Source organism: Arvicanthis niloticus, chromosome 3 (assembly GCF_011762505.2).
Source record: "Arvicanthis niloticus isolate mArvNil1 chromosome 3, mArvNil1.pat.X, whole genome shotgun sequence".
NCBI lineage: Eukaryota > Metazoa > Chordata > Mammalia > Rodentia > Muridae > Arvicanthis > Arvicanthis niloticus.
In genome coordinates, this window is record NC_047660.1 from 37,577,250 (window position 1) to 37,600,487 (window position 23,238).

Consider the following 23,238-nt stretch of genomic DNA (forward strand, 5'->3'; position numbering starts at 1 on the left):
TGAATTGTTCATATTCTGAGTCAAGTGTTGTAGTATCTTCAGGATTAAGATTGTTTTAATAAATACAATTTATTAAAAATTAGAGTTCCTCTGTTGGCCCTCCTAGCACTAGAGAAATAAATAACCAGAGAGGGCTCCACTGGGTGAATGGACTACCCCTCCCTTTGCCAATACCTCCCACACCCACTATGGCTCTTGGGACATAACACGTGAGCAGGCACCTCTGTCCAGGTAGAATGTGGCTGGCACCAAGGCATGTCTGCCCTGCCCAAGAGGGGAGACAGGCACTGGGATCACGTTTCCAGGCCTTGATAACCCTGGAGACCTGCTCCTCCCAGGGGCCAGGACTGAAGCAACAATTGGAGGCACCTGAGGTGTAGGGATGGTGGTGGTTGTGGTGGTGGTGGTGGTGGTGGTGGTGGTGGTGGTGGTGGTGGTGGTGATGGTGGTAGGGAGAGTGGGCTAACAACCTAGGCAAAGACACTGAAATGAGGTCCACCAATCCAGTTTCAGCCAGTGCTTGAGATCCTGTCCCACCTCTCTTCCCATTTGAAGGCAAAAGGCTCTACTCTCAGCTATGGATCTCTGGGACAGTTCGCCAGAAGCACGGATGAAAACTGCATCGTCCCACATGTAAATTCGCTTTAGGATGTCCTGGTGTTAAATGAATTTGGGGTAACCAAAGCCAACTCTCACACAAGGAGCCTTGCCAAGTGCCAAGCTTCTGGAAGTTCTTCCAGTTTGGGTCAGGGTGGAAGGTCTCGGCGACATGCTGTGTCTTAGCCAAACCTGGGTCACTCTGATCCAACAGGGAAAAGGTGACCCGGCGGGCAAAGGGCTACTCAAGGAGATTGTCAAAGGTGCCTGGCAACACACACATGTAGATCGAGAGATGTATGCCCTCACCGCTGCCATTGCAGTTAAGGAATGCAGACACCTGCAGCTTGTAACCATAGAAGACTGGGCTGAATCATTCCAGGTTAGGCTTGGTCTTGGCCTCTTACAGATGACGCCCATAGTAGTCAATATTCCAGATGAGCACTCTATCACTATCTATAGATAGCTCTTCCAGCTCTCCCCATTGCTCCTGAAGCTCTTGCTGCTGCTGGCTCAACAGGGCACTCATCACAGCCAGTTGTGGCTTCATACTCTCTTCCACGTGATGTCCCATTGCCAGCTTAGGTCATCTGTGCTTGCAGTCAGACACTTTGAAAAGGCAGAGCATGAATGTAGTGACCCAGCTATTCTTCAGATGGGTGGGCAGGTCCTCTGGAGCTACAGTGCCCATTCCACATTGGTTGGGGCAGGGAACAGGCAGGCACTGGTACTGGTGGCTCTGGATGGCATCATAAATAAACTCCTTGGTATAGTAGGCACAGGGCTGTGTGCACATAAGACATTCAGAAGTGTCATGCTGGGCCAACAGTCACCTCATCATGCGGGCCCCACACTTGTTCTCACAGTGCACACTCTATTGGGGCACATGCCCTCGTGACTCTCTCATAGGCTTCCCCACTGAATTTCCAGCCACAAAATCCATACTTGAGGTGGCGCTTAGGGCAGTTGTGGTGCAGGTGGGAAGGCAGGTCATGCTGGCTCAGCATGGCCAGGCAGCAATTCTGGCTGGAGACTATATTGAAACTGCAAGTGTTCAAGTAGCCCTGTAGATGACAAAGTGTCCTGCTCCAGACACAGCCCTCCTCACTATGGATGCAGCATATAGCCAAGCCTAAAACCTGGACCTCCAGTTCGAGGACCAGGTAGATCTTGGCATAGTCCAGAGGAAGCTGGTCCTCAGGGCATTTGAAGACTGCTTTACTGAGGAACTCCTGCAGGCAAGGTGTCTCAGAAGCTGTGGCCACATGCAGACACCTTCACAGGTTCACGCATGGGTTTCCAGCAGTGGGCACAGCAGACCCTGCTAGGGCTTCTCCAGGAGCTTGTAGTCAACACCTGGTGTGGTAGGCTGGTGGTGGGCTTAGGCTAGCTGGGCCAGGCACGCGGCAGTAACACAGCCCGCACCCATTCTGGCTACGTTTCCTGGCTGCAGGAGGCGCCAAATTCAGGAATAAGATATTAAGTGTCAAGTTCTGGGTAGTAATCAATAGCATTGGCAATAGCCTGCAAAGTTTATGAGTTTGAGTTACATTACTGGCCTGGTCAAAAAGAGATCTTTCTTACTCAAAGGTCACAAATTTCCTTTTCTATGTCTTTTATGTATAACACTGTAAAGTCTAGGAAGAATTTTCCTAAAATCCTGACCTGCCCAACACACACAATTGTAACTCTTCATCAACTTGCATTGCAGAAACTCAATTTCGTCTCAATTTATATATGGATGCTACCTCTTAGATACATTATACTCTTTTCTTTTTTATTTTTATTGGATATTTTATTTATTTAAAATAAAAATGTCATCCCCTTTCCTCCTTTCTCCTCCCTAGAACTCTCTATCCCATCCCCAATCCTCCTTTATGCTTTTAAACCATTTGGATTATAAGCATGTATTAAGGTTAGTTCTAGGTTGAGGGTCTAGTAATACAATAGGTGCAAATAGTCAAGGAAAAAGCAAGACAATAAACACAAATAGTCAAAGAAAAAGCAAGGTATTAAACCCAATTACATGAACACTCCAGTGATCACTGTTTCCAAGGGCTTATCAGGGTGACTATCTGAGCCTACTTCCTTGCCTTAGTCTAAGTTTATTTTCATGTCTGAAGCCTATTTCCTTGTTCTAGCCTAAAATTTAGATTCCTGTCTGAAATTACTTCTTTGTTCTAGCCTAAGATTTAGATTCCTACCTGAAATTACTTCTTTGTTCTAGCCTATTGTCTGATTCCTGCTTGAAGCCTACTGCTTTGTCATTAGTTAATGTCATATTCCTGCCAAGCAGCCCATTTCCTTGTTCTTGGCCCATGTCAGATTCTTGCCAAGCAGCTCCAAACATTCTCTGCTTCTCCCCCTTTTTTATTTCATTAACAAGACTGGGCCTGTCTTAGGTTGTTCTGACAAGAATGCCTTCCTTACCCATCATGGAATATGCATTACCAAAAGCAATGTACTTCTATCTTAGGTTGGTAAGGCTCTGCGCAAAATCTTACCCATCCTTGCCTTGCCAGCCTGTTAATTTAATAACCCTGTCTGGGGGTCCATTTTCAGGTTCAAGCTATGTACTTGGATGCCAACATGTTGATGTTGTTAAAGAAAAGCTTTAACACATGGGTAGGAATAAAAGTATCCCCAGGACAAAAATGGCTAGCACAATCAAGCTATATATGCCAAATTTGAAGCTTGACCAAAATAGAAATATGAACCTCAGGCCATGCGTAATTTTATCTGCAGTATCTAGCATATCAACACTCAGCAGAGCAGCATTCTTGAAATTCATAAGCTCCCTATGTATTGTTAAAAAATCCTGAGAGGTGTTAAAATTATGCCAAATACCATGCACATGTCATTAAACTTCTTCCTAATTATAATTACTACCACTGTAAATTGTAGAACTAACATGAATCCAAAGTTTGTTTTTCTTTATTTCTATTAAACTCAGCTTATAATTTAATGATAATATTCTTCAATAAGTTCATCCTCTAGTTATTTGTGAATTTTATTTCTCAAGACTATGAAGCAAGGAAACTAAAAGCCTAGGGCTGACTTTGATGGTCATTGATTTATTCATTAGAAGAATGGCAAAACGTATGCATTTGCGAAAAAAGAAAGCCTCTCTCACTTTTAGATTCAGGGCTTTTTCAGATGTACAGAGGAATAAAAATTATCTAGAAGACAGTTCTCCAGCATGTCATTGAAGTATAACGTAGGACCAGGACTGCTTTAGCAGGACCATGAGAGTCTAGATGGCTCAGCAGGTAAACACACTTGCTGTGAAGCCGCATGACCTGAGACTGGTTTCCAAGTATAACACAGCAGAAGTTTTTTCTCTGCTTTCTCTACATGTGCTTCTTTGTACTTCCACAAACAATGACAAATATTTTCATCCAGCTACAGAACAATCTGAAAAACAAATAATAGCCTTCCTATTATACCAACAACAGGTTCAATGAAAATGAAATCTTGTAAATAGCCACAATCAGCAGCCTCCCAATTCCCCAAACCTAAAAATAAACCTAAACAGAAGTATGACTGACCTCTGTAAAATTATAAAACACTGAAAAAGATGGAAATATGCCCCATATTCATGTTAGCATTAACAACATGAAAATACTCATTATTGGAGTCAGTTAATGATTTAATGCAATAGTCCTCAAAAGTCAGTGTCATCCTTCATAGAAATATATGTTAAAACCCACTAAAATTCATAGGGGGAAGCACTCCTGTAATAAAGTCTTTATGAAATGTTTTCTTTTTCTTAACTGAGTTGGACTTTATTACAAAGAATTTTACCATAGATTTCAACCAGAAGAATTACAAAAAGAGAAGTCCTTGGAGTAAAACATATGACAATATTCGCTGTGGGCAACTCAGGCAGTACCAAAGAAACACACAGAAAAAAATGCATGCCATAAACTTCACAACATAAGACTGGCATTACTGAAGGATATGATAATCAAAGCACTGTATGACTAATACAAAAAGACAATCCAATGGAATAAGAAAAAAGGTTCAAAAATCAACCTACACAGCTAAAGCATTAAAAATCTAATATTAAAAGCTCACACTGTAAAAAAATCCTCTTTAAAAGTGTCAAGGGAAAGATGGATTTCTCCATGTAGAATAACAGAATTGAGCTTCATCTCTCATGTTGTACAAGAAAAAAACAATTAATTCAGTTTAGTTCAATAGCCTTAATATGATACCTGGGTATTTGCAAGTAATGAAGAAAAACAGAAAAACAGCTTCAAAATGCAGGCCTACGTAGTGATAGTCTGTGTAGAAATCTAATTGCTTTATAATTAATAAAATAAATTGACAGATGAGAATTCCCAGAGTTGAAAAATGTCTGCATTGTAAAGGAAATACATGAGAGAGTTAAGTGTCAGCTTATAGAATGAGAGAAGGTCTTTGTTAAACAATATTATATAGTGGATTAGCACATGATATATACAAATAAGCAAATTTGGTAGCAAAAGATTAAATAGCTCTATCAACATACAGGTAAGTAAACTAAATAGCTACATTGTTGTGAAAAAGATTAACAAATAAAGTATAATATTTGTTATCATTTTCTATCTGTACCCAATAAACGCATAAAATATTTAATAACTTTTATTGTCATAGGAATAAAACAAAAAACAAAATAAAGTGATAAAACATCAAAAGCCAAAATTACAGTATACATTTTCACTACAGTAAAATGACTATCATCATAAAAACAAAGAATAACAAGAACTGATGAGATGTGTAAGTTTGCCTCTCTTATATCTTACTGGTGGTAAAGAAAAGTGGTAGAGCTGCTGTGAACACCAGGATGAAACATTCTATATAGTATAATTATAGATGTACTATATTATCCTGGTAAAAACATATACAGAAATAGATGTAAAGAAATAAAAGTCAACATTCAAAAATATACCTGAATGTCTATTTTTACTGTGGTAGTACTCACACTGTTCATGCTATAAAATGTTACCTACTAACAGTTGAACCGCTTAAGAATGATGTGTAATGAACACCCAGTGGAATATTGTTAAGCATTAAGAGAATACACTTACATCAATTTTCAGGACAATGAACGGAACAGCATAGCAATATGTTTAAAAACATAAGCCACATTCACGAAGAGAATGATCCTCTGTGTTTAACTTACATGTGTGATTAAATGTAAAGAAAAAGTTTAGAAAATAGTTGGAAAACTATGAAGTTAAGAGGTATATTATTTAAAGGAGAAAGGGGGCTCAGAAAAAACAAGAGATTATTTAATAGCTTCATAGTACCTCAACAGAATTGTCAAATATTACTTATATGACTAAAATGTGTTCTTTTATTTTTTTAATATTTTGTCTTATTTTATTCATTTACATTTCATATATTATCCTCCTTCCTGTTTCTCCTCTGAAAACCTCTTATCCCATCCCCTCTCCCACTGCTTTTGTGAGGATGCTCTCCACCCACCCACCCTCTCCTGCTTCACCACCATAGCATTACCCTACTCTGAGACATGTAGAAGAATGTAAATTGACCCATTTTTATCACCTTATACAAAGCTCAAGTTCAATTGGATCAAAGACCTCCACATGAAACCAGATATACTGAATCTTTTAGAACATATACTGGGAAAGACCTTTTGAAAGTGTTCCAGGGAATACTTTCTGAACAGAACACCAATGACTCAGGCTCTAAGATCAACTATTGACAAATGAGATCTCATAAAATTGAAAAGCTTCGCCGGGCAGTGGTGGCGCACGCCTGTAATCCCAGCACTTGAGAGGCAGAAGCAGGCGGATTTCTCTAAGGTAGGAGGAGTACTGAGAGGAAGAAAAGGAGTAAGAAGAGGAGAAGAAGAAAGAGAGGAGAAGCTAGATGAAGAAAGAGAGAAAGAGGGGGGAGACAGGGAGGCAGAGGTTCAAGTATCTCCACCAGTCAAAGATAGTTGTTATACCTAGGTTGGTCAGTGGGTTATACCTCTGATTGAACAATTCCAAACTTATAAAGCCTATGATTAACATTATTTTTAAAAAATGTATAACTGCAAAAAGGAAAAGGGGGCATGGCATAGGGGTTTCCTAAGGGGGGTGAGGGGGAATGGGGAAAGGGGATGCCATCTGAAGTGTAAATAAAATATCTAATAAAAACAAAAAACAAAACAAAAAAAAACAATATCAAATTAATATTATTATTAAGTATAAATAATTACAAGGAAATATAATAAATAATTCATTAGCTCATAAAAAAATTGAAAAGCTTCTGTAAGTCAAAGGACACTCTCAATAGGACAAAATTCTCCACTTTAAATTGTATTAAACAGTAAAAGTGAAATTAAGGACATTTCTAACATGCCTGTGGATGGTGAGGGTGAAATATTTTCTTCTTGTGGCATGATACAAAGAAAGATGTGGCACTATAAACTTTCTTTAAAAGATACCTAAAAGAGGCAAAAGATGACCATATTTACTAGTATTCCCTATTTGTAGAAAATAAATCACATGGAAAGATTAAATTATATCTTACAGAAGAAGATAGAAAACTTTGCATCTCAAATAAACCCTAGCAGAAAAGATTAATAATGGTTCTACCATAAAATAAAATAAAATAAAATATAGTATATTTGAAGCTATCCATGGACTTAACCTGATCCTACAACACACACACACACACACACAAACACACACACACACACACACACATATTGAAGAACAGGCTTAAAAATATATATGGCTAATCATGTATAATGAAGATCTTGTGTATATATAACATATAAAGAATTTATATAAATCTGTAATAAACCAATAATCTAATTATAAAAATTAGGAAAGATTTTGAAAAGATATTTGTTCTACCTTGATTCTCATGCAACTTATTATCATAAAAATGCTTGATATTACTGGAAATGAATTATAAATCAACCCCTTAAAAGATAACTTCACATCCATTAGCAATTCAAGAACTGAAAGTAACAGGTATTGGTTAAAACATAGAAAAAGAAGGAATTATTATAATTGCAGTTTGGTGTAAAATGGTGTGACCAATATGAAAAAAATATTGGTGATTATTCCAAAATGAGATAAATATGAGGTATTAATGTTACTATATAGTATGTATTAGACAGAACTGAAAATAGACCTGTTTTTACAGATATTGGTACTAAAATAGAAAGATAAATAAAACAGAAAGATTATAAACCAATACAACTCTTTATCATCTGAGAAATTGAAAAACAAATGTATTATATTGATATGAAAAAAATATTATTTAAATCAAAAAATGAACATTTCATTCAAGGAATACAAACATATAATAATAAGTTTAGGTATTGTTTATACATTCTTAAAGTGAGAAAAACATTGTAATATAAAATATGTCCTTTATGTAGATAATTTGGCTAGTATAAAATCTGTGTTGAAGAAGAAGCAGAAAATTTCAATCAGACAGAGGAGATAGGGCATATCAAACAAAAACTGTCTTTCAGACAAGAAGTTGCTGACAAACCACAGATATGAATTCACAAAATTGTGGAAATATATATATTTGAATATAAATATATATATTCAATATGTATATATATATACACTTTGAATATATATATTATATATAGTGTATTGTGGTAATATACAATGTTCAAGTTACATAGGACCCGGTGTTAAGAGGAGAAAGTAAATACAAGCTCCCACCTCTAACCAAAGCTCTATCTACAATTGAAATTTTGAAAAGGAAGAATTAGTTCTTCCTTTTAGAGTCTCCTTGGATGTCTTAACTATAGATAGGGGTAATCTCAATGTCCAGCCATAGGTGTACAACACATAACCAAAGTATAAGTGTCTTTATATACTATATACCTTTACTCACATAGTTTTGTTTGGTTAGAGGTGTGTGTGTGTGTGTGTGTGTGTGTGTGTGTGTGTTTGCTTCTATAATATGGTTCAAAGTTTTGTATTTTTATGTTTTGTGTGTGTGTGTAAAGGGGTTGTGGTTTGACTTCTTTAAAATCTCTCTTCTTATTTTAATATGTTAGTTTTGCTTGCCTGTTTCTTTTCTGGAGAAAAAGAAAGGTCATAGAATTATGTGAATTGTAATGTAGGGAGAATCTGGGAAAAGTTATTGGGGAAACACAATCAGAATATATTTTATAAAAAAATTTTCAATAAAATTTTTCATAAATGTTATATACTATATATATATACATATATATATATATATATATATATATGACATATTTACACTGGACACTTGCAGGCTTTTTTTTGAAAATTAGAGTAGTTATACAAAAGTGTCCTTGTGCCAACAATATTGTATATTTAGATTCTGTAAATGTTTTTCAAATAATACAACAATACTTATAACATGCATAGAGCAAAATCGAATGCAAGCCAGTCATGTATTAACTGCTTACATAGGTGAGTAGAAAATATTTTTATGTGTTTGAATTATTATTTTACTTAGGGTATTAAGTAAAAAATAATTTTTGGACTAAGTCATCACTTTATTGTCTAGTCTTATAATTTAGAATTTCTATTCCTAACCTGATCTAAAACGAAACCTCGCACTTCCAGCTTCATTATTTTTTGACTGCAACATTTGCTTGCCTCTGTTTTCCATAGGTGGTTTATGAAGTTGTATATGTATATGTCATGAACTTATGAAAAATATTTGAGTCCTTGGTACATATTAAAAAAAATCAACATGAGTTACTGTTTATATATTGGCTCTGAGAAGGACAGTAAAATTTGCATCAATCTATTTTGTTTTCTATCAAATCAGCAAGATTGATCTTCTGTTTGTTGACATGGAAAAGGTTGAATGGATGTGATTTGACATTAGTTTGCAGCATGTCTACCACAACTGCTTAAACTAGGTTTTACACATCTAACACTTAAAAGCACAAATGCAAATTTTGCATAAACCTCAGGAAAATGGAATTTAGCAGGGCTGTATGAGTTTTCAAAAAGCACTTATTTTCTTGTGAAGGAAAACAAACTAGCAGAGTGAGTGTCACAGGCAAAACTGAGCTTATACCGTGGTTTTAGGATGCATTGGTTTTCTATAATAGAACATCAAGAAATTTTGAGTATTTTTTGAGCATATCAGAATGACAGGAAAATGATTTATATTGGAATAAATTGCTTTTATTATATATGTAGGGAAGAAATGAATACTTCTAGAAATGCATACATAAATTTAAATATATTTTCAAAACACCAAGTGTCTAGCATTTCCAACTATATCACTGTGGTATTATGAAGTCAACTTGATTTCCCAAATGAGTGAACAGGCTCACATCATCTCATGTATGCGATGGAGTAGTGAATGGATGATAATTTACAGTTACATTTTGTAGTTGTCATTGGTGGAAGGAATGGTAGCTAAGTAAGAATGTATACATATTTTACTTCCTAAAATTCCATCCTAGTCACTTTCTATAAATATCAGATTTGTTCCATATTTTTATTCCTTGAAGTGAATTAGGAAATTGCAGGGTTTGTTGTTGGCTTTTTCCCGTATGAAGTGAAAAAACAAAACTGTTTTATGCATTAATTAAATCAACAAACAGAAGTATAGAAGGGAATTGTACAAAGCATATTAGTGTACTGTTGTTGTAAGTTGAATAGTGAACTGAATCTGTGTTATCTTACAAATAAACACAAAATATGCCATGATGGTATAGGCTATTAAAATAAACAGTTGTTTTCAAGCTTTAATACTGTCTATACTTCTGAGTGATATCATCAAAAGGCTTATGTACTTATGCTCACAGAGCCATAAATGGAAAATATAAACACATTTCCTGATTCTCAGAAGAGTCTCCTGATTCCCAGTTACTCTCTAGTGTTTGACAATTTCAGGTTTTTGAAGTTTAGGCTTATATCTTCAAAGAATAAAACTAACTTGGGAATATAAGTACAGTTATCAAAACTGTACAAATGGCATTGTTGTACTGAGGCATGAATATTATCTGAATTTATTAATATTTTATTTCACTGTTGAATGAATTTGCTAACATATATTACACCTTTTAGTCACTCTAGATACAAAAAGAAAGACCTGTTTACATACAGAAGATAAACGGGGTCGAGGAATAAAGTAATCAAAAGAAAACATGACTTCCCTGGGCTGTGACTATTACCCACTCAGTTTAAATGTACATACCACAATACTCCATTCATTTCATCTTAGTAACAGGCAGTGACAATTCAAGGTTTACAAAAAACATCTTAAATCCTATGTAAAAATATGAGATTAAAGTATTGTTTCTTTTTATTGATAAATACAAAATCAACCATAACTAAACTGCAGCTGCTTTCATATTGTTGTGTAAAGAACTTTTGTTTGTCATAGCAACATAGACCAATAGTTAGTCATTTGCCTTTAATAATTTACAAAGTTTATTTAATTTTTAATTACTTATTTGACAGGTGTTCAAGAATTATATATTTTTTCAATAAATTATTTTGAACTTTAACTCATAAAGCAAATATTTAACTTTTAAGTCAATAATTGGTGTGCTAAAACTAAAAAAATAACATGGTTTATAAAAATTTTTCTTTGTTTATAAGGTAAGCTTTTTCATTTTTTAAGTGAAAATAGATTTTTCTCTCAAACAATAAAACTAGACCAAAGTTTCTTCTCCTTCCACCAATCCTACCTCCCCTTTTGCCTGGGTCTACTTCCTCTACTTTTTCTAAAAAGGGAAGCAGGATCAGGAAGAGACAGGAGACTGGAGAGAAGCCCAGAGGGCCAGGAGAATGGATGACAAAACATAGATGCGGATGTGGGAGACAGGGGAGTATCAAGAAAGTACCAAAGCCGTAGGATATGAGAGGCTCCCAGGACTCAGTGTGGAAGACCTTAGTCAAAATGCCCAACAGTGAGGAGATAGAACCTGAACTGACAAGTAGATAGTCAGGGCCCCTAGAGGCAGAATGGAGTTACCAACCTACCTTCAAAATGTTTCTTCCAGAATTGTGCTTAAAAGAATACAGGAACAAAAATGGAACAGATATCGAATGAAAGACCATCCATTGTTGGGTCCAACTTCGATCTATCTCATGGGCAAGCACCAAATCCTGACAATATTCCTGATGCTATGTTGTGTTTGCAGACAGGAGCCTCAGATGGCTGGCATCTGAGAGGTTCTATCAGCAGCTGACTGAGACAGATTTAAATACTTCCAGCCAAACATTGGCCTGAGATCTGAGACCCTTTGGAAGAGTAAGGGGAAGGATTGAAGGAGCTGAAGGGGATGGCAACTGCATAGGAAGACCAACAATATCAACTAACCTGGGCTCCTGTGGACTCCCAGAGTCTAAGTCAGCAAACAAAAAGTATACATGGGGAGGTCCGTGGCACACATGTAGAAAAGAACTGCCTTGTCTAGGACAGAATGCACCTAATCCTATAGAGACTTCATGCCCCAGGGAAGGGGGATAGAGAGATAGGTGTGGGCCAGCATCCTCTCAGAGTCAAAGGGAGAGGGAATGGTGTGAAGAACATTTGGAGGGGGTACAAGGAATGAGGGCAACATTTGGAATGAAAATTAATAAAAATTAGAAAAAAAAGAAAAAAGAGCAGACTTCTAAGAACAACAATCAAATGTGAAATAATAATAATTATAGTAAAATGAGACAAGGCAAAAGCCCTAATATTAAGGCTGGACAAGGCAACCCAATAGGAGAAAAATTTTTCTTCAGAGTTGACAATATAATCAGAGACAAGCCAGCTTCCACTGGTAGGACGTCAACAAACTTACCAACCTAAGAGTCACGTTTGCTGAGTACCTGAAGCAGACCTATGCAGGCCCTGTGTTGGCTGTTTTAGTCTCTGTGAACTCATATGACCCCTGCTTAGGCGATTTGCTGGACCAAATTCTCCTGATGTTATCTGTCACCTCAGATTCCAACAATCTTTCTGCCCCATCTTCCATGGCATTTTGGGGAGGGATCTAATGCAGACCTCCAATTTAAACTTTTTCTCCACATAAAGTCTGGCTGTGGATCTCTGCACCTGCTGAGGAAGCATCTCTAATGAAAACTGGAAAAGGCAACTATCTATGAGTATAGCAGAATATCATTAAGAAACATTTCGAAGGTTTTCTTGTCCAGTGGTGTTTGGTTCTTTTTTAAATCTCTGGATTATACAGTCTCAGATTCCTGCTGATCCAGGCAGTGTTGGCAACATAATCAGAGACAAAACAGCTTCCACTGGTAGGACCTCAACAAACTCACCAAAAATAATTGGATCTATTATATGACATGGGCCTTAAATTAAACCAGACTTGTGTCACCATTCTCACAACTTATGCCCAACCAATGGCCCAGAATATTTTACAGGCAGAAATGATTGTAGACGAAAGGATATGCTTACAATTGACACTGTATTAAAAATAATTTTAAATATTTCATTATTCATTTTTTAATATTTTAAATAGCATGACTACAATAAAAATAAGAATTACCATGTTACTGCTATCAACTGGAGACCTGTATTATTCTGAATATTCTGTGGTTTTTATCAGTACTCATGCACCTCTAGATATCAGTGTTCTCACTCACATCATCACATAAAGATGCAAGATGTTTCATCTTCTTTATCTCAGTACAAACTTACAATATTATGACTTATACACATTTTTTTTGTATTTACACACAAGTATAAGTGTAATGATGCTTAATGTCTTGTTTTGAAGAATGTTTGAAGAATGTTGGAAATGGTTATAATGCTTTGTCTTAACTCAGCTCCCAAAAAGCTCATTTCTATTGATAAATATAAAATCATGATTATACAAATTAAGCTAATTAGGTTGATATTTTTAAAGCCAAAAAAGTTATTTTACTTGTGTTTCTTTCATTAAAAGCTGAATGTGTAGCTAAGTTTTCTATTTCACATATGTGAATTAAAAGTATATTTTGTGTGTTTGTGTGTTTGCCTGTCTGTTTGTATGTATTTTGATGCTCCATTTCATGTGTCATCTTGCCTAGCCAATAGTATACAGTGATGAATTAAGCTCTGTTGTAGATATGACTGAGAAAGCATATTGCAGGTGTTATATTTTAAAGCTGTCATTAACATTGGCTGATGTTAAGTGAAGAAGATAATCTTTAATAGTTTAGGCAGGGCCTCATCACTGTAATTCAATCACCTTAGGAGCAAAATTGAGGTTTTCCTAAATGAATTCTACATGCTAACTAGCCCTACCCCTGCCTCAGAATTCTTACTCATGAGTCTTCAAATTTTCCTCGACAAATCTGGCAGTACCTAAGTAAGTCCCATACAGTGAAAATATGTGTTTAAGAATATTATTGGTATATTTCAAACTGAATGCATATAAATTATAAATTTTTACTCATTGTTATAAATAAAAAAAGATTGACAGGTATCATTTGTTTATGGTCTATATAGTTAAGAAAAGATACCTTTAGTGATACATGGAAAGAAACAAGACTGCTAAAAACTGCAAAGTCACTTACGAATGTTTGAGTACTTGTGGAACTATTGAGGTATATTTTGAAATGACTAAAGCAAAGAAGTCAATTATTCATATGAACAATTTCTCCTATAATTTAATTATCAAAGATAATTTAAAGTTCTTTTCAGTGATTTGAAAGTAGTATTATCAAAATGTTTAGCAAATGATGGAAGCATTAAGTAACTTCACTATCTATATTCTGAAAATAATTTCTTGCCTAACTCTAACACAGAAACACCAAATGACCCATATTAAAAACACCATTGTCCTCCATTCATTGTAATGCTGAGTATTAGTCACAGTAATAACTATCATGTGGATAATGTTTATAATTCAAAACACAAAAACAAGAAGTCCAATCAATATTTAGTGTAAAAAAGAATGGTTCTCTGATAATATATTTTCTGTTTTTATATAGCTCAATAACGTTAAAATTATAAGCTTACTTTATTGTATAAGAAGGCTGTGTCTCACATAAAAATGTTTTTTTAAAAATACATTACATATATTTGGAAACTTACAAAAATAGAAAAATTATAGTATTTGAGATGGTTTGTAAACTGTACAGAAAAAAATCACAAACACCTATAAAGTTAATCAATTTCTGGATTCTTATACTTAGTATGGTGATGCTGTTTAAGTCTACATGCCACATAAGTTCAGTGATAACTAGTATTGTTGGCTATACTTAGTAATATACTAGTAGTCACAGTAGTTATAGTAGTAGTAAATAACTACCTCAGAAAATATTACAAAAAACATACATGTGTGTATTCTATTCTCTATAGATTTGTTCTCATTAAATGACTTTCAAATGTACTTCATACATATTCTTGCATACATCCTTTTGCATGGAATTCTTCAGAGACCTTAAAATCAATAAATATAATGAAATTAAAATCCTGAAATGCACTTTACTCCTTCAAAATAAATATTTACATATGTATCTTGTTTGTCGATCCAGCCTGTCTCATTTTCCCTCCCTTCTCCACTTTTATTCATGCTCCATTCTCTGCAGAGCAAACGTTTGTTCCCCCTGGACTCCCCCAGGGAACAACAATACCTGTGACTTTAGAATTTAAAAGTACCCAGTTCTTTCAATCCCAACTCTATAAATAAGAACACAGGTAAACTATGGGTATTTGTATTTCAGTGCTTTGTATTTAAGTCTCCCCCAAAATAGTGGGTGAGCACTAGTAAACTGGGGCACACATGCCCATGACGTAATTGCTCAGGTTTCTTTATACTTACACATGCAGTGCCACTATGTTTTGCATGTTTTGATGAAATCTCATCAATTTGAATGTTTCAGCAGGTATCATCTTTATTGTTATAATTCAGGTCCAATAATAAAGATGAAAGATTTCATGTCATTGGATGGATCTATGTTGAATATACAGAAAACACAATATATTTAATCAAATCTTACTTATTTTATAGCTTAAACCTTATCCTATTTAATACCTTTCATTACCCCATTCTATATCCCACCACTCACTTTATATTTGCCTTCATCTCCTGCAATTATCAGCTTCTCCGTGATAGGTAACTTCCTCTTATTACCTCACTAAATGATTTATTTTTATATGTTTGTTGTGCATAGAATAAATACAATCATTAAGTATTAGGTAATTATAATAGAAAGTATAGATGTACGTAAGAAATCACTTCAAATATTGGTATATAAAATTTAATTGTTACTTTTTTAGATATAGTGTTCATTTATTAAGATAAAATTGTATAATAAATTTTTAAATGGTCTGTTTACTGTCTCATTTTATTTAGATGTATAATCGTCAACATGTGTTTGTGTTTACTATGCAGACAGATTTTAATTACCTATTACATCATTCATGAAGCAGAATGCAACATCAAATAGAAGAGAAACAGCAAAAGATAAAATTTTCAGAACTGAAGAATCTTGCTAATTAAATTGCATTCCCATCTTTTATTACATAGTTTAATTAGAGTATGATTATTAATTCAGATATTTTAGGTTCTGTGTGAACAGACATTCATAAAAGTATTCATTTTTATAATATTGGCTTGTATTGTTTTCAATAGTAATTTACAATAAATCACAATTTCAATTTATGTGGTTTCATTGTGATTGTGTTTACACAAGTAAAATTTGAATGGCACTAAATTCAATCTTCAGAAGATTTTATTTGTGAGAAAACAAACCAGTTATGGAGAATTGTCTGTTTCTAGATAATCTAATAAGCTGTGATTAATAATGTCCCCATTGCCCACTGTTATATCCATCTCAGTTCCTCTTCACAATTCTCCTATCAAAAGTTCCCCACTACTTTCTTTTTCTGTTTGTTTGTTTGTTTCCTTGTTTTTGAAACCCATAATATTTAATCAGGAATGCTTGCAAGAACATGGATTGGTTATTTACACATACAAGAATATATTACCAGGGACTGCATCAGTGAGAAATATGACTATGTTTCAGCACCTGTAACTGCTTACCAACTGTTCAGAAAGTATGAGCCACAGGAATTTCTTCTAAGCTATGCATGATGGAATTTTGATAGGCCCAGTCATGGCCAGTTCTTTTTCACACAACCACTGCTCCTGGGAGTTTGTCTACATGTCAGCCATGACATCTCCAAAAAGCAATGCTTTCTAGAATACCTCTCTAAACTCCAGTTCTTACATTCTTTCTGCTACTTCTACCATGATGTTCTCTGAGTCCTGCATGACTGATATCAATGTCCAAATTAAGGCTATGCACTCAATTGTCATATATTCTGATGACTTTGTTTCATTATTAATTTCTACCTTCACCAAAATATACTGCAGAAAATCCTTTACTTAACAGGGCTGAAAGCAGTACTAATCTTTAGATAAAAATATCTAAACAAATTGTTATTCAGTATAAGCATAAATATTTAGAGGGTAGTTTGACAACATGCCCACTAAAAAAGGACGTCAATACTAGGTTATCAGTACCAGTGATAATTTTTCTTGATTGGAATAGGCTTCAAGTCCAGTCACAAGTTGATTACCATCAAACAAAGATACAACAATATTTTCTGTTTCAGATAATTTAAATGTGATACAATATACAAAACCAAAATAGGGTGTGTATGGCTGTGTGTGTGTGAGTGCATGTGTATGTGTGTATACATATAACCCAAACACAAAATATATAACTGCTTAAAGTCTCTAACTATAAATGGTAATATTTATACAACATGTAAATCATTTTATATGATCTCAAGTAATATCAATGCTAAAATAGATGCTGAAAGTACTTGTTGTGCAAACATACAAATCCATATAGTTCACTGTATTTACAAAGTAAACTTATTATAGATATAACTTTTTAAATCAAGGCAATTTACTAAAGACCCACCAAAGACTTGAAACCATGGTAATAATAAGAAATATTTTCAGAAACATAATAGCTATCCTGATATTATTTTATCCTGTTGAATTTGTTAAATTTTGTCAATTTTATTTATCAAATTTGTCATTCGGTTACTAAATAATAATTAGTCTGTATTTCAAGGAGTTAAAGTGGAAGGAGCATGCCAATATACTTGGGCTCAAGGTTTATGTGGAGTAACAAAAAACTTTTAAATGAAATTTATTGAAAAGTGTATACTCTCTATAAAAATATGTAATATGCTGAGAACGTTAAACTTAAAACTAATTTGTCAATTTAAAAAATAAGTGATGTATTGGTGATTAGATAAAACTTCAGCAAAATTGAAAGACATTACTAAGTTAACAATGATTGTCTTAAAGAGCCAACACTCAGATCAATTGTGTAAGCAAAGGAGAAAACTGAAATGATAGAAAATGAACAAGGCCTATGCAACAGTAATTCATATCTATTACTTTTCATTTTTTTACTTTATTGTATATTTTCTTTATTTATATGTCAAATGTTATCCTCTTTCCTGGATCCCTCCCAGAAATCCCAATCCCATCCACCCTACCTTGCTTCTATGATAGCATTGCCCCACCTACTCACCTACACCCTCCTCCCTTCCCTCAAATACACCTGTACTGGGACATCTAGCTTTCACAGGACCAAGGGTCTTTCCTCCCATTGATGCCCAACAAGGCCATCCTCTGCTACATATGTGGCTGGAGCCATGGGTCCCTACACATGTACTCCTTGGTTAATAGTTTAGTCCCTGGGAGCCTTCAGGGGTCCTATTGTTTTTCCTATTGAGTTGCAAACCCCTTCAGCTCCTTCATTACTTTCTCTACCTCCTCCATTGGGGACCTTGTGCTCAGTCCAGTGGTTGACTGCAAGCATCACCTCTGAATTTGTCAGGCTCTGGCAAAGCTTCTCAGATGACAGCTATATCAGGCTTCTGTCAGCATGAACTTCTTGGCATCCAAAACAGTATCTGGGTTTGGTGACTGTATATGGGATGGATCCCCAAGTGGGGCAGTCTTTGGATACCTTTCCTTTAGTCTCTGCTCTATACTTTATCTATGTATTTGATCTCATGAGTATGTTGGTCCCCATTCTAAGAGGGACCAAATCACCCACACTTTGGATTGTCTTCTTGAGCTTCATGTGGTCTGTGAATTGTATCTTGAATATTCCGAGAATTTGGGCTAATATTCACTTATCAGTGAGTGAATACCATGTGTGTTCTTTTGTGATTGGAATACCTCATTCAGGATGATGTTTTCTAGCTCCATCCATTTGCCTAAGAATTTCCTGAATTCATTGTTCTTAATAGCTGAGTAGTACACCATTGTGTAAGTGTACCACATTTTCTGTATCCATTCCCCTCTTGAAGGACATCTGGGTTCTTTCCATCTTCTGATTATTATATGTAAGGCTGCTATAGACATAGTGGAGGATGTGTTCTTGTTATATGTTGGAGAATCTTTTGAGTATATTCCCAGGAGTGGTATAACTGAATTCTCAGGTAATACTATGTCCAATTTTCTGAGGAACTGCCAGACTGATTTCCAGAGTGGTTACACCAGCTTGGACTCCCACCAGCAATGGAAGTTTTCCTCTTTCTCCAGATCCTCGCCAACATCTGCTGTCACCTGTGTTTTTGAACTCAGCCATTCTGACTGAAATTCTAGCTAGAGCAACTAGTAAACAAAAAGAAGCTAAAGGGATACAAATTGAAAAAGGAAGAAGTCAAAATATCACTATTTGCCAATGATATGTTAATATACTTAAGTGAACCAAAAATTCCATCAAAGACCTCTTAAATCTGATGAAAAACTTCAGCAAAGTGGCTGGATTTAAAATTAACACCAACAAATCAGTAGCCTTCCTCTACTTAAAAGATAAACAGGCTAAGAAAGAAATTAGGAAAATGACACTCTTCACAATAGTCACAAATAACATAAAATACTTTGGCGTGACTCTAACCAAGCATGTGAAAGATCTGCATGAGAAGAACTTTAAGTCTCTGAAGAGAAAATTGAAGATCTCAGAAGGTAGAAAGATCTCCCACACTCATGGATTTTCAGGATTAATAATAAAAATGACTATCTAGCCAAAAGCAATTTACAGATTGAATGCAATCCCATTCAATACTCCAATTCAATCCTTCATGGAGTTGGCAAGAACAATTCTCAAATTCATTTGGAATAACAAAAACCCAGAATAGCAAAAACTATTCTTAACAATAAATGAACTTCTGGGAGAATCACCATCCCTGACCTGAAGCTATATTACAGAGCAATAGCAATAAAACTGCATGGTATTAGTACAGAAACAGACGGGTAGATCAATGGAATAGCATTGAAGTCCCAGAAATGAACTCACACACCTATGGTCTCTTGATCTTTGACAAGGATTTAAAAACATCCAGTGGAAAAAATATAGCACTTTCAACAGATGGTGCTGGTTCAACCTGAGATCAGCATGTTGAAAAATAGAAATAATCCCATCCTTATCTCTTTGTACAAAGGTCAAGCCAAAGTGTATCAGGGATCTCCACATAAACCAGATACTGTGATACTAATTGATGAGAAAGTAAGGAAGAGTCTCAAACACACAGGTATAGGGTAAAATTTCCTGAACAGAACACCAATGGGTTATGCTCTAAGATCAAGTATCAACAGATAAGACCTCATAAAATAGCAAAGCTTCTGTAAAGGAAAGAACACTGTCAATAGGACAAAATGACAACCAACAGGTTTTGAAAAGACCTTTACCAATCGTATATTTGATAAAGGGCTAATATCTAATATATACAAAGAACTCAAGAAATTAGACTCCAGAGAACCAAATAACCCTATTAACAATTTAGGTACAGTGCTAAGCAAAGAATTCTCAAGGGAGGAATACAGAATGGCACCTAAAGAAATGTTTAATATCCTTAGTCATCATAGAAATGCAGGTCAAAGCAACCCTGAGATTCTACCTCACACCAGTCAGTACTGCATATTTATAAATGAAGAGCAGAGACTAATGTTACAGGAACAAGGCTTGTGCAAACAGAGATGTAATTTCTCTACTTTTTAAGTTTTCTTTTATCATAAGTATAATGGGAATCAAGAAATGGTGGCATTATTCAATACACCTTTACAGATGGAAACTCTCATAGCTTCATTGACAATTGACTATGGACCAAAATGTTCTAACAGAAAAAAGAATGTATAATTATAAGAATTAATAATAAACAATGGTGTAGATGTGAATATGAACTTTGACATAAGCAGTGATCCTAAGCCTAAATTGGCATGATTTTTTTTCTGTGTTGTGTAGATCACCAGAGTAGGAAATGTAGGAAGACATCAATTTACTAGCTTTGAAAATTGACACATAATACTATCTAATTGTACACATTTAATAAAAAGATATTATGTACATGTATATTCAAAGACTCACTAAAAGAGATAGACCTAGATAAAAATTAAATCCATAAAGTTATTTTCTTATATTGCAAATAGTCAATAAAATGTCTCCTTAACTTTAACAGTTTACATATTTAAATATCTGTCTTTAGAGATTAAGCTATCTTTTATAACTTTGTAACTACCTCAGCCAATACTGTATATCACTTTTGCCTGCTTCAATGCCTGCTTTTCCTTCAAAATATATTTTTTCTCTAGGTTCAAAAGCACATAGAATATTTCTTCACATAATTTTTTTGCAGTTCCCAGCCTATATACACCAAAACACTATATTTAATCTCATGATCAAAAGAAATTGTCTTTTTCTCATTCTAAATGTATATCAAGGCTGTCTTTAAACAACAAAATTGTCTTTTTTTCTATGCTTCTCCTGTTTTCTTTAATTATTTTCTCCATTTACAGGTTTTATGACAGGAGAATTTGTATGCACTCAAAAACTACTGGAAACTTTATACAAATATTGAAATAACAGCATAATCATATAAGAGACAACTGGGTTCTTGTACTGAACTAATGCATTTAATGAGTAACATAAGGGGTCACTGGGAAGCTGCTTGTCCCACTTCAATATAACTTATACATTCTCCTAGAGTGTGAAGTTAATCTTTCTGGCAGTTAATTAACTGTGATATAATTTTACATTTTCAAAAAAGATTACTGACTAGCCACTAGAAATGTGATAGCCCAAATCATCAAGTCATGATTTGGGAGGTCTAGTTTTTATTTGTGCAATCTGTGTTTCTCCTGGACATGCAATGTTGGTAACAATGCTCTTTGTTTTTTGTTCTCTGTGCAGAAGGCTTTCTCAGCATCCAGCTACTATATGGATGTTGAAGTAATTATTTTAAATCCATGGCATCCAATCTGACTTATAGTTACAGAGCTGCCATATTCCCAAGTAGGCTAAACCTGAGGTCAGGAGCAGTGGCATGTTCTGACTACTGCCACAGCTCAGGCCACCATCTTAAGCTACCAGCTCAGGTGGCCAAAAGCACCGGCCTTGCCACCCATGAATCTCCAGCATGGGAGATGACTCTGCCAATCTTCCATGCTGTCTCCACAAGGCTGGGCTTAGCACAGGCCATCCCGCCACCCACATAGGCCCTGTAGAAATGAGACTCTAAGTTTTAGATTATCCAAAGGCTTTATATTTTTCGTAATGCTCAATAACAAGATTCCCACAAAATCAGAGGTATAATCCAATACCCAACCTAGATATATCAACTATCTTTTACTGCTAGAGACAGGCACATATCTGCTTCCATGTTCCCTTCTCTCTTGTCCTCTGTCTCCTTTCATCTTGTGGGGGGAAATATGCTGCTACACATGGAGCTTCTTTTTTTCTACACACACACACACACACACACACACACACACACACACATATATATATATATATATGGATATTTTGTTTACATTTCAGATGCTACCCACTTTCCCCATTCCCCACCCACTCAGGAACCCCCATCTTATCTCCCCTCATCTTGCTTCTATGAGGGTGTGCCCCAACCCATGCACCCACCCACTCCCACCTCCCTGTCCTCGAATTTCCCCACACTGGGGCATCCAGCATTCATGGAACTAAGGATCTCCTTTCTCACCTGTGTCCAACCAGGCCCTCCTCCCCTACATATTCAGCTAGATATGCTTCCAGACTGGTGGTTTAGACCCTGGGAGCTCTGGTTGTTTGTTATTGTTCTTCCCATGGGGCGGCAAACCCATTCAGCTCCTTCACTCTCTCTAACTCCTCCATTGGGAACCCATGATGAGATTAAAGTGCTTGCTTTTGTCATCTTGAGAATAAAAACAGCATTTTTCCCTTTATAGTGTTGTGGATGGCCAGATTCACACTTGAGAGTGGTGTAAAGTTTGGGTAGGACTCTTACTTGGCATTCACCAGCCTCAGTCAGTCTTTGTTCACTGAAGAAAAAACTTCTGCACAAGAAACTGGTCTACTCAAAAAAAAAAAAAAAAAAAAAAAAAAAAAAAAAAAAAAAAAAAAAAAAAAAAACTGACTTCCTACTGACTTGCTTTGCTTTATAGAAAATATCTTGTGAAGCTTCTTAAACATTAAATTTTCATTGGTCTATGTGATTCTTCTAAATGTTGAAGTAGTGAAGTTTATAATCTGTGAATTCCTGCAAACAGTGGTTGCTATATATCATTTCTTGTAAAAGGTCTCTTAACTATCTTTGGTCTTTGCTAAATTATTTTACAGAATAAAGTCGACAGTGCTAGCAAAAAGAGAGAGAGAGAGACAACTGGCTACAAAGATAGAATTCTATGCTACAACTGTATTTAAA

At 35.3% G+C, this 23,238-nt stretch overlaps 1 pseudogene; it reads right to left on the reverse strand.

The window, feature by feature from the left end:
* Positions 1-462: 462 nt before the first annotated feature.
* LOC117705185 (TNF receptor-associated factor 4 pseudogene) overlaps positions 463-23,238 on the reverse strand; it is a 31,476-nt pseudogene continuing 8,700 nt past the window's right edge.